Source organism: Heteronotia binoei, chromosome 12 (assembly GCF_032191835.1).
Source record: "Heteronotia binoei isolate CCM8104 ecotype False Entrance Well chromosome 12, APGP_CSIRO_Hbin_v1, whole genome shotgun sequence".
Lineage (NCBI taxonomy): Eukaryota > Metazoa > Chordata > Lepidosauria > Squamata > Gekkonidae > Heteronotia > Heteronotia binoei.
Window position 1 is genome coordinate 19,840,983 of NC_083234.1, and position 13,906 is coordinate 19,854,888.

Consider the following 13,906-nt stretch of genomic DNA (forward strand, 5'->3'; position numbering starts at 1 on the left):
ATCTTCATCTACCTCACAGGGTGTATGTTGTGGGGGAGGAAGGTTAAAGGAGATTGTGAGCCGCTCTGAGACTCTTCGGAGTGGAGGGCGGGATATAAATCCAATATCTTCTTCTTCTTCTTCCCGAAGGGAGGAGTCTCAGCAATTGGAGAAAATGGAGGTTTTGCTATGTAGCTCCTGAGCTATTGAGCAAGCCTTGCAAAGCAAGCTGTTATGCAGAAGGAAGCAAGAGAGAGGGAGAAGGAAGCAGATGGCCAGTTGCTCAGGGACCTGATAGGAGCCCTGTGGGGACTTGATTTGGCCCCTGGACCGCATGTTTGACATCTCTGCTCTATTCCATTTCTGTGCAACTGATGAACAAAGTAGAATCTAAGAGTTGCTAATTTTAACAGCCCTTGAGCTGGATGGTCATGTCAGATCTTGGAAACAAAGCAGGGGCAGCCCCGGTTAACACTTGGATGGGAGACCAGCAAGGAAATCCAGGGTTGCTATACAGAGGCAGGCAACGGTGAACCACCTCTGTTTTGTCTCTTTGGCTTGAAAACCCTACAGGGTCACCATAAATTGGCTGTAACGTGATAGCACTTTCCACCATAAGGGAAGAAGATCGTGTGTTCATTTTTTTTTTTTAAATACAAGCCTGTGCTTTGTTTCTCCCAAGAAAAAAAACAAAGTCACAAAGAAGGATATTCATATCGAGCGCTTAGAAAATATGATCCTATTCCTAGGAAACCTCCATTCTGTCCCTTCATCCCACAGGAAAAAAAGTCCTGAGCAAAAAGTCTAAAATCAGGTATGGATGAGATGCATGCAGCCTATGCACATGTGGCTTTGATGGGCAGGATCCATTCAACATTTGGTAGTGGAGGGCAGCCTACAAGATCCCCCCCCCCCCCCACACACACACATATTGATTGTGTCTAGTCTTAGAATGTCTGCACGGGATTAAAGTATTACAGTTTCCCATGTCTGGATTGCACTGCACTTGATTTAAAAAATATATATGATCCTTCTCTAGAGACCGATGGCTCACAAACTAAATACCTTTCAAAGGCGGGGGGGGGGGGGGAGAAACACACACACAGAGGTATCTAAAGCTGCCTTCTACTGAGTCAGGCCAGTGGTCTACAAAGATCAGTACTATCTACTTTCAATGGCAATGACTCTAAAGAGTTTCAGATAGGGGTGTGCAAAAAAATAAAATTATATATATATATATATATATATATATATATATATATATATATATATACACATACATACTGAACCCCAAAAATATTGGTATTTTCCAATATTCCTGAATCCCAATACTGGTATGGTATTTGGATTAGGGAAATATTCAGGAAACCTGAATATTTTTGGTTCCATTATTTCTTATGGAAACCATTATAGTCAATGTTCCCCATGGGGTATAATAGAGAATCGATCTAGAGGTATCTGAGGCTTTGGGGGCTATTTTTGAGGTAGAGGCACCAAGTTGGCGCCTCTGCTGGTGCCTCTTCTCAAAAAGCTCCCCCCCTCCCAAGTTTAAAAAAGATCGGACCAGGTGCCCCGTGATTTCAGGGTAGGGGAGGAAAGGCATTTAAAGGGACTGCAATCCTTTACATCAAGGGTGTAAAATGTACAGCACACTGGCCAGAACCAGCCCACCCAGGGCTTTAATCAGACCCCTGGGGCTCTTTTCTCCCCCTCTGGTCCTCACCATTTGAAGTTTGGAGGCTAACATAGTTCCCTTCTCTTTCAGTTGACCGCCTTTTCTGCCTTGTCTTTGCAGGCCAGAAAAAAGCACAAGGCTCATGGAAAATACAAACTGCACAATAAATATTCAACACGATTCAACATAAATGAACAAAGAACTTCTTCAAATTCTGTAAGGGAGCAATCCCACCTTTATACAAAATCCAAACAATGCAGACTTGATTGAAAAGCATACACAGCCCATACAAAAGTTCAATTTCTTGAAATGGAACTCCCGTTCCTCATATCAAATTCCTATGGAAATGCTTCTGGTGTTGCCAAGTTCTCAATGGGTCCAGGCACAAAGCGACGGAACGCTAGTCAAATTCTCGTTTCCCACAAAGGCTTCCTCAGGCTCATAAGACTCATTTTACAAAAATACAAGCTCTCCGAGTCATGCATGGAAGCTGGCATCGATTGCTTGTGCTTATTGTCTTTGCAGGCTGCAGCACAGGCAAAGCTGCAAGGAAAACATGGAACGGATTCTCCATCAAAGATGTGGGGAGAACATGGAGTGGATTTTCTATTAAGGGCTCTGTACCCAGATAAATAGGGTCCAGGGACCTTGATGGAAGATCCATTCCATGTTTTCCTTGAAGCTTTGTCTGTGCTGCAATGGCACTGATATTCAGAGGGTAACTGCCTCTGTACATGGAGATTCCCTTTAGCCACCATGGCTAGTAGCCACTGATAGGCCTATCCTCCGTGAATCTGTCTGATCCCCTCCTGAAGCTGCCTATGCCTCCTTAAAACTTGAATGTTTCAACTCACCCGCGTAATATATTGGGGGAAAGTAGAATAAATGAATCTCCATGAGTCTCTGTGTTCTCCGAAAAGCCACAAAGTGGTGGATGTAACCAACACTGTGACTTACCCACCTGAGCATAAGACGCACCTAGTTTTTAGAGCCATTTGTGTGAATTTAGAGGCATTTGTGTGAATTTTTTGCAGTATTCGCTCCTTAAGACGCACACACTTTTCCCTCCACTTTTTTTTGGGGGGGGGAGTGAGTCTTATGGTGCAAAAAATACTGTAATTTGTCAAGGTGAACTCTAACCATTTTCACAGCACAGAGCAAGGGGATCACTGCGTTAGCATTCAGTGCAACTCCAGCAGCTAGAGGAAAGCACTTTAAAAGTCCACAAGAAGGGATCAAACTCCAGTAAGTCTAATACTTATCGCCTCGAGCTTTATCAAAACGATGCTGTAAAGAGAATGAAATATAGAACAAAGCTCATTTAAGACGCTGTTCCTTCTGCTACTGTTCTCAGAAAGTCTGCCGCATTCTTGGATGGTGTTTCTCTGAACCGTTTCCCCTGCTGCGTTTACCCACTCGCAGAGCATTTTGGTTCCTACTACCATGGCTATCATGATATCACCCCCTCTTCAGAAATTTTTGCACTGATACGAGTCCATCTGCATTCCTTCTTGTTTCATCCATCACTGGATCAAGACTTTTTAGAGCTCTTTGCTAACTTATTGGTGATTTCTTCTATAGTCGGCAATTGAAAATGCTCTCTTAGAATTGCTTTGTTCTTGTCTCTTGGGCCCAAATACATTCTTTATCTGATCTTTCCCTGCACTGCACACAACAGCTATTGTGTTAACCCTTTCTGTAGGCTTTTCTGCCTTCATTTCTATCTTCGGGCTTCCTTTTTCGGATAACTGTATTCCTTTTGTGTTATATCCTTCAGAGCCACTTTCTGTTCTATTCTGTGTTACATTTCTGTGTTATATTATTCAGAGCCACTTCAGAACGCTTTCAATGCTGTAGATGCAGTTTGATTTATTTTATTTTTTTTACAGAGTATTGTTCTGGCATGCATCTTTAAGAGTCAGCGTGGTGTAGCGGTTAAAGTGTCAGACTAGGATCTGAAAGACCCAGATTCGAATCCCTTCTCTCCCACAGAAGCGTGCTAGTGACCCTGGGCCAGTCACACAATTACAGCTTAACCTACTTTGCAGTATTGCTGTGAGGATAAAATGGAAGAGGCAAGAACAATGTAAGATGCTTTGGGTTCACATTGGAGGGAAAGGCATAGAGTAAATATACTGAAACAAGCCTGTAGTCAGACATTTCATGAGAACTGGACGTGAATAGTGAGAGGAAGCATTATTATAAACTGCATTGAACTACATTATTTGTACCTTGAACTATATCTATCTATCTATCTATCTATCTATCTATCTATCTATCTATCTATCTATCTATCTATCTATCTATCTATCTATCTATCTTCTATCTATCAATCTATCAATCTATCATCTATCTATCTATCTATCTATCATCTATCTATCAATCTATCATCTATCTATCTATCTATCTATCTATCTATCTATCTATCTATCTATCATCTATCTATCTATCTATCTATCTATCTATCATCTATCTATCTATCTATCTATCTATCTATCTATCTATCTATCTATCTATCAATCTATCAATCATCTATCTATCAATCTATCAATCATCTATCTATCTATCTATCTATCTATCTATCTATCTATCTATCTATCTATCTATCTATCTATCTATCTATCTATCTATCTCAATTTTTAGCCCGCCCTTCCCATAGGACAGGCTCAGGGCAGGTTACATCATAAAAACAATCAACATTTAAAACAATAAAAGACCAATTTAAAAGATCTCAAATCTAAAACTACAGAGTGACAATAGAGACTAAAATGGCAGGTTCTGCCTCACATACATGGCCTATTGTCCAGGTCCAACAGGCCCTACAGCACTGGGATGTAATGGGGGGGGGTAAACAAGTGATGTCCACTGACTCAGCTGGAAGCCTGGTGAAAGAGCTCTGTTTTACAGAATTGGAGCAGATCCCTCATGACCCAGATCTTCAGGGGGAGCTCGTTCCACCAGGCAGGGGCCAGGGCTGAAAAGGCCCTGGCCCTCGTCAAGGCTAGATGGACATCTCTGGGGCCGGGTATTACCAAAAGCTGTTTGGTCGCTGATCATAAAGACCTACAAGACTCATACAGGGAGATGTGGTCCTGAAGGTATGCTGGCCGCTGACCGTATAGGGCTTTAAAGGTATTACTATAAACGGCATTGAACTACATTAGTTGTGCTTTGAACTACATTATTATAAACTGCCTTGAACTACAAGGAAAGACATGATATAAATGCTTTAATAAATAATCTGTCTATCTATCTATCTATCTATCTATCTATCTATCTATCTATCTATCTATCTATCTGTCTGTCTGTCTGTCTGTCTGTCTGTCTGTCTGTCTGTCTGTCTGTCTGTCTGTCTGTCACTAGGTATGTCCCATATGGTATCTGTGTACAGCTTTGAAGAAATGGCTGTTTAGCATGCTTAAAAAAAATAACTAAATTAACAACGTGATAAATGTAGTTGAGATTTCTGTGGCAATTATTGCCTCCCATTTTCAGTTTGCACATGCAATAATTGCCACAAAGCAGGCATGCATAGGAGTCTCAGAACAAGCTGGAACACAGTACGTAACCAGCTATCCAAGGAAAAGTGATTTTGCTTATGATGATGCTACGATTTCTTTGTTGATTTAATTAGCATCCCTGTTGTCTTTTCTCAAGAAATGCCACAAGATGATGCTGGAGGGAGTGAAATCTGAGGGGAGGAGCAATTAATCACTCCCCCCACAACGCCCCACCCCACCCCTGGAAATTAATCTCCTAATACCAGATCCTGACCTGAATAGCCTCGGTTAGCCTGATCTCATCAGAACCTGGAAGCTAAGCAGGGTTGGCACTGGCTAACTTTTGGGCGGGAATACCAGGGGCCTGACGTGGAAGTAGACAATGGCAAACCACCTCTGCACGCCCCTTGCCCTGAAAACCCTCCAGGGTTGCCATAAGTCAACTGTGATTTGACAGCACTTTCCACCACTACCGATATCAGATAGGTAAATGCAGGGGTGGAATTCTAGCAGGAGCTCCTTTGCATATTAAGCCACACACCACAGATGTAGCCAATCCTCCAAGAGCTTACAAAAAAGAACCTTGTAAGCTCTTGGAGGATTGGCTACAGTGGGTGTGTGGCCTAATATGCAAAGGAGCTCCTGCTAGAATTCCACCCCTGGGCAAATGCAGGGCTTTTTTGAGCAGGAACACAGTTCTGGCTGACTTGGTGTCAGGAGGTGTGACCTAATATGCAAATGAATTCATGCTGGGCATTTTCTACCAAAAAAGCCCTGTGTGAAACAATGGTGACATCAGGGGACGTAGGATATGAAGGATACGCAAATGATTTCCTGCTTGGCTTTTTCTACAAAACGCTCTGGGTAAATATCTGTGGAGAATGTGGAGTGAAGGGAAAGCATTCTGCAGATGGGCAGAGTGTTTTCAGCCTCAGAATTCAGAGGCAGGATTATTCTCGGTTGAAGTTTATTTAGGTTATCCAAATTCATTTAGAGAAGCATATTTAGAGAATCCAAATTCAGAGAATCCATATTTAGGTTATCCAAATTCTGGAGAAGCATATTTAGAGAATCCAGATTTTATCCTTTGGCAGTGATGGGTGATAGAACTTAAAACTACCTGGATATCATGGCAGTTCTATCACTTTAGTATTACTCATCAGTTTATTCAAGATGGGTAGCCATTAGTCTGTCTGTAGCATTAGCTAAGAGTACGAATCCAGTGGTACCTTAGAAACTAGCAAAATTTTTATGGTAGGGTATGAGCTTTCATGATTCACTGCTCACTTCTTCAGATACCTGGATAAGGATACCTGAAGAAGTGCGCAGCGACTGATGAAAGCTCATACCCTACCACAAATTTTGTTAGTCTTTAATTAGTTAGGTGCTACAGGACTTTCAGCAGTTTATTATCACTCATTAAAGCACATGCTCAGAGGCATGCTTTCTTTCCCACAGAGAAGTTTCAGCAAGATAGCTTGCCATTTATGATTGAAAAGAGACAACATGTTGAGTAAAATGGGGCACTCATTTGTTCCTGCTCCCTTTCCCATGGGCTCCCCTATCCCACTGCAAACCGGAGAGGCAACCCCAAAAGCAGTAAAAAAATAAATCTCACTCCATTTTGCTGACCAATACTGTCATTGCGGCTGTTAAAGGAGAAACAAACAAGAAATAAGCAATTAGAAAAGAAAGAAAAAGTTATAGAGGAAGGAAGAATGGCCTTGGTAATGAAGGGCTTCACTGATTAAGCACCACTGCTTTCCCCTGCTTCCCAGGCAACCTGGAGAAAAGCTCCTTGCACCTTTTCCTTTCTACCCCCACAATGAAAAGGGCAAGAGACTTAGTGTTTTCACTGTCAAAGAAAGGGGAGGAACTCCAATCCAGGCCCGCCAACTGGATTGGAGGAAAATGCCTTGTCCTTGTAATAGAGGATTAATGGGATGTTTATTTACCAAGTGATGGAATTTATCCCCAGCCATGAAAAAACAAAAAAACCCTACCTGCCCATTTCTCCACTTTAACCCTCTATTAAAGGGACAGGATACACTGTTCTCCAGCCCAGCTGGCATCCCTGCATGACAAATACCTGAGAGTGCTTTGCTCCTCTATGCCCTGTGTAAGTACAGGTCTGCCTTGAAACACATGATTGGGGTTTTTTTATAGGTCAACACACTTTCTTAAAAAAAGTTAACACACTGTTCAAAATTCAAATTAGCCACCGCCCTGGCAGTGAAACCTTATGCAGTTATTCCAGTTTAAGCTCACTGAACCTGCTGTTAGACCTATTACAGTTTGCCATCCAAAACCTACTGCTATTTGGAATTCCAGCAGAACTATATTTACTAGTTCAATTCAGATCACATTTGCCAACCACTTGCAATCTTTCTCTGGAATATGTTACAAATCTGTTACTTGAATGCTGAAGCAGCTCACTTTGCAGTGCTTTTGGTTTTTTTTCTTTCTTTTACAAACTGTGCATCAGCTTATGTCTCACTTAAAATTCACCATTTTCTGATCATTAATGAAAAGGTCCAACATGGCTTCTCTTAACAGAGTTTGGACAGTGATTTTCTACTTGTAGATTTCTACTTGTTTCTGCTGGTGTTAGCACACTTTTGTGTGAATTGTTTTCTCTCCAGCGTTATGCTTTTCAGCCAAATAATTACATTTTTCACTTTTTGCATTCTCATGAACACATTAAGCTGTTTGTCAAAGTCAGAATTGTCTACTTAGAGTGGCAGCCTCCAGGTTCTTAGGAAGAGGTTTTTCACATCATTTCCTATGTGATCCTTTTACCCAATGATGCCAGGAACTGAACTTATTCTGTAGTTCAAGTGGAGGTTCTATCACAGAGCCATGGACCACAAAAAAGAAAGGGGTGGAGGTGAAATCTCCTTTTTTTAATTTGGTGAACAGAAAATTCTGACTGATTCCACACAACTTTGTGACTACTGAAGAAGAAGAAAAGGAGGGGGGGGGGAGAATTGCATTTATACCCTGCCCTTCACTTGGAGTCTCAGAGCAGCTTACAATCTCCTTTACCTCCCCCCTCCCACCACAGACTCCCTATGAGGTAGGTAGGGCTGAGAGAGCTCTGACAGAAACTGCTCTTGAGAGGAACAGGTCTGTGAGAATTTGTTAATGACTCAAGGTCACATCAGCAGGTGCATGTGGAGGAGTGGGAAATCAAACCTGGTTCTCCCAGATAACCACTTAACCACTACACCAAACTGGCTCTTCTGAACACACATGAAGCTACTTTATATTGAATCAGACCACTGGTCCATCAGTGCCAGTATGTGTACTCTAACAAGCAGTGTCTCTTCAGGGTCTCAGGCAGAGGTCTTTCAACATCACCTACTTCTTGGTTCTTTCAATTAGAGATGTCTGAGATTGAACCTGGGACCTTACACATGCATGAGCCTTTTGTTAGTTCTTTGGCTTCATTTATTTGAAGAATAAAATACATAAAAGTTTATATCCAGAATTAAACTTTGTTGGTCTTAAAGCTGCCACAGGACTCAAACTTTATCAACTCTTTAATTGTCTCACATTATAAAGCCTGGGTTTTTTTCCCCTGCAGTCCTCAACTCTCCCAACCACTACTGCATACTATTGCCGTTGTCTGAATTTTAAAGCCCCGAATACCCCTGAATTCAACTTTTCCTGAATGTTATTTTATTTTTGCACACCCCTAGTCTCCGGTTTCCCCTTTACTTCCAGATCTAGCGTGCTGTTCATTCATATTTAACACTTCTGAGCCCCTAGCATGTTTCAAATGTATGAATCGAAAGCTCTCTTAATTCTTCGCCATCTGAAGAAATGCTGACTCAGGTCTCTCCTATTTCTTATCTACTCTATTTGCAATGCTGTGCCACTCAAATCTTTGTTTCCCATTTTCTTCAGCATTTCCTTTATACAGCACCTGTCATGGAGAGCTGAAGCTGTTCTGTCATTTGCTTTGCTGTTTTACGTTCAATTTCGGATTAACAATTAGACCAAGTAGGCACTGGCCTAGGGGCCCCCATGCCTTTAGGGGGCCCAGGCCAGTTTTCCCCCATGGTTTCCCCCCTGCTTGCAGCCCTTGGAGCCTGCATGCAAAGCCAGCAACTGAGCCACTCTTTGCCCAACTTGCCTGGTGTGCAGGGTTGCCAAGTCCAATTTAAGAAATATCTGGGGACTTTGGGGGGTGGAGCCAGGAGACCTTCAGGGTGGAGCCAGGAGACATTAGGGGTGGAGCCAAGATCAAGGCTGTGACAAGCATAATTGTACTGCAAAACGAGTTCTGGCCATCACATTTAAAGGGACGGCACACCTTTTCAATCCCCTCCTTCCATAGGAAATAGTGAAGGATAGGTACACCTTCTTTTGGGGCTCATAGAATTGGACCCCCTGGTCCAATCTTTTTGAAACTTGGGGGGTATTTTGGGGAGAGGCACCAAATGCTATGCTGAAAATCTGGTACATCTACCTCAAAAAACAGCCTCCCCCCCAGAGCCCCAGATACCTGCAGATCAATTCTCTATTATTTTCTATGGGGATAAATCTCCATAGGGAATAATAATAATACCTTTTATTTATATCCCGCCCTCCCCGCCGAAGCAGGCTCAGGGCAGCTAACAACAAAATTCAATATACATAGTACAAAACAACATTTTAAACCACAATTAATTAAAAACTATTAAAATTCTAAAACAGTAAAATAACAGAGTTCCCAGCAGACTTCCCTCCCCTCCCCCCGCTTTCTGACGACCCTGAAGCGGGGGGAGGGCCTCCAAACCGGGGGATCCCCTGCCCCCACCTGGGGGTTGGCAACTCTACTGGTGTGGCTGCTGCTGGCGGTGTCACCAAGTTTGCCTCTCTCTGCCTCTGCCCTGCATTGTTGTCAAAGGGGCTTTTGAGAAGGTGCCTGCAGGCTGCAGCGGGGGCCATGGGGGTGGGGCAGGTGCTCCGACTCGAAGATAATTTACAAGCCCCCCCCCCCAAGATTTTGACTGCCAAGGGGCCTCCGCAGGGTTTAATCTGGCACTGAATGGACACACAAAATAATAAACTGGGGGGGGGGGAGATTTCTGTAACACTATATGACTCTTACTTCTCAGTCTGGTTGGTGACAGACAGTTCCGCTTCTCTGCCAGTCCTTCCAGAATGGCTTCCCTTCCTGCACCTGTTTGCAAACTCTTATGGCCTACTCCATTACAGTGGGCATCCATTTTAACCCTCTCCTGACACATCTAATATAGAATATAGCAACATACATAGCTTGAGAATCTGAACCTGACTTAACAGTGTCCAACTGCTCCTATTTACTAGTGGTAAATTATTCCTGGCACATAAAGTTGCCAGGTCCCTCCTAGCAATTGGTAGGAAATGGAGGGTGGGGTTTAACAGGACTTACCAGCACTGTGGCGATGTCACTTCCAACATATACAGGAAGTGATGTCATCACATTGTGATGTCGAGGCAACACACTTGTATTTGAACAAAAACTCTATGGTTGAAATGGCTTCTACCATAGAGCTTTTCCCCAAATACCAGATCATTCTCACGACATCACTGACACGATGATTATGCTTCTGGCACACGTTGGAAGTAACGTTGCTACATAGCTGGTGATGTAGCCTGGACCTCCTTTTTGCTCCTCTTAAGAATGCCCACTGGCCAGCTGATTGGTGGCAGGGGATGGGACCTGTTGGCAGAGGATCCCCCACCTCCAGCAGGGGGTCTGACAACCCTACTGGCACATCACTGCCCTTATTTTGCCTTCAAATATCAAAAGCAGTGGTGAACATTCATCTAGCCTGGTTCACTGCTGGCCTGGGGAGAGTGGGGGAGGAAATCCTGAAGTCATAGAACACAGTAAGGTAAGTGGAGAAGGGGACATTTTTTGCTTCCCTTATTTAAAAGACAACAGACTTCCCCGATCGCCTATCTAATCCCTTCGGATAAACATTAGGAAGAACCTCTTGACAGAGTGGTTCATCAATGGAACAGGTTTCCTTGAGAGGTGGTGGACTCCACTTCTTTGAAGGTTTTTAAGCAGAGCCTAGTTGGCCATCTGAAAACAGTTGGTTCTATGACTCACTATGAATTTAGGTAGATCATGAGATGGAGGGAAGGAAAGGATGAGCCAGCACTCAGCTCTTGTTGCTCTTTCTTATATGCCCACAATCACCACTATGGGGTCAAAAAGGAATCTTTCTCCCGGCCAGATTTGCTCAGATATCCTGGAGGTTCTTTTTGCCTTTCTCTGGGCCTACATCAGCGGTCACTACGAGAGTGGAGGGAAGCAGATGTGAATTCCCAGTATTGTGCAGGGGGTTAAACTAGTTGACTCCTTAGGACCCTTCCAGTGCTATGTTTCTATGTTTCAATGTGGATACGTACAAGCCAAGCATCCTGTATGGTCTAGTTTAACCCTAACTCACCTCGCTTAAAAAAAAAAAAAGACTGCATCTACAGTGAGGATTCCACATATTACTTTCATTACCACTGTAAATAGATGTATCTTCAGCAAGAACAGAGAGTTCATGTAATTGGCTAAGCAGGGAATTCCTGCCTCACTTCAGCCATCCTGCAACTTTCCCTCTCCATTCATTTATAGGCAAACTGGACACCTACCTGCACCTTTCCTCTTATATCTCCACAACAAAAAAGGGCTAGAGATATACTTTTTTAGGGGGGGAAAACAGGATCTAGGAATTCAGAGGAAATGACAAATTTCATCAATAGATGTCACTATTCTATAGCCCCATAGCAATTATGCAAAAATCCTCCAGTGGGCTGACAGTAGGAAAATGGTGCTGATGTAACTTTTTCAAATGTGGACCTTCTCATCCAGGTAGTGCGCAAATGCACTTAGACTATGTTCTTTCAAAAACAAGCAGGAAAAAACCTGAAAAATGGACCACTGGAGAATGATGTTGTGCGGATGGATGATGTGTAGATTTTTTTAAAAAAGGTTCTCCAGTTTGGAAGCAAAGGCAAAGCAAAACACCTTTGTGGATGCACCCTAAGGGACAGGCTCTTGAAGCACAAATGAACACAACACAGAGGAACCTCCAGCAATAATATGGGAGGAGAGGTAAAATTTTTATGGAAGGCCGAATCAAGCAGGAAGTGATTCTTGGCATGAGAAAAGGAATGCTACAAGACATAAAATACATTTGTCTTCATACACCCCTGTAGGATTTACATAGAATTATTTTGCATTCTATCGCAATCAACCACACATTCAGGTTTATTTATCATTGATATCCAAAGGCCATTGCAATCTTTGTGTAAAAATAATAACAGGAATTAAAATGGGGGGGGGGGAGGATAATAAACTGCATAGTGCTGCTTCATGTTGTGTGACTTTCATAGATCTTGCAAGGCTCTGAATCCTCCCAACTCCAATTAACTTCAAAGACCATTAAAAAAAGGCCTCGTGTTTGGCTGACAGGCTGCAAGCTACTTTAAAAGAACAACATTGTGTTAAGCTTTCATGGGCAGAAATGATTTGCTCTCTTGTGGGAACCCAATATTTTGCTATAACATCACACACACACACACCAGCAAATGGTGTAGGATTGATTTTAAATACCGGAAGATATCAAGAATGTGGGTCAGGAAACCAGGCGCGAGTGCGAGGATGGATCCAATATAATTACACCTCCTCAACTTCCTGAGAGCAGTTTCAACATTTTGTGTGTGTGCGTGAGACCACCTTTAATTTAAGAAATGTGTATAGGTAATAAGAGCCTCGTGGTGCAGAGTGGTAAAGCTGCAGGACTGCAGTCCTAAGCTCTGCCCACGATCTGAGTTCGATCCCAGCAGAAATTGGGTTCAGGTTGCCGGCTCAAGGTTGACTCAGCCTTCCATCCTTCTGAAGTTGGTAAAATGAGGACCCAGCTTGCTGGAGGGAAAGTAGATGACTGGGAAAGGCCATGGCAAACCACCCCATTAAAAAAGTCTGCCGTGAAAACATTGTGAAAGCAACGTCACCCCAGAGTCGGAAACCTTTACCTTTAATAAGAGTTTGCAAGATAAACAGAATGTCCGGGCTAATAATGCACCCCCCATCCAATTTTTTAATCCTTTTTTTTTGTTTGTTTCACAGGTAATGGATATGGTGAGGGAGGGGGGAAAAAAAGTCTAGCTCTATTTAGTTTTCTTGATTGCTTTCGGGGGAAGAAAAAGAAGAGAAAAAGATCCTTGGAATTTTTTTGGCCCTGTATTCATTAGTCTGTCAATAACGCTCAGGTCTGGCATATCGACAGCGGATTAGCTCAGACCGACTTGGTGTACAAGACCAATGCCTTTCTTAACCCAGCTTGTTTCCAGATCAATACCCCCATCAGCATTTGAAAATTAGCCCTAGATGAGATTCCAATAGTCAAGCTGGTGTGTCAGGCGAAGAGAGCTTCCAGCCAACTCCTAGCGAGACGGCTGACGGCAAAGGGATTAGAATGTTGCGGCTTACCCTCCCCTCCCCCCCCCCCCCCGGCACATTAATCCTGGCTCAACAGGCTGCTGAGGTTCTAAGACTGCCGCATTTCATGCGCGTCATGGCACTGCTCACAGGCTCCTTTGGCAGCTGTGAGAAGTGTCCCCGATTGCATGCATATATTGGGCGTTCATAAACAAGGTTCAGAGGAATTTGTGGGGGTGAAACCCAAATCATGGGTTGGATCCAGGGTTGCCAGGTGGGTACAATACAACAACAATGCTACAACCATGGAAAATGAACGAAATATATTGACAATCC

General features: G+C 43.1%; 1 protein-coding gene across 9 annotated transcripts in view; it reads right to left on the reverse strand.

Moving 5' to 3' along the window:
* Positions 1-13,906, reverse strand: part of NTM (neurotrimin) — a 1,406,997-nt gene that overhangs the window by 249,207 nt on the left and 1,143,884 nt on the right. The gene's annotated exons all lie outside the window — the stretch shown is intronic.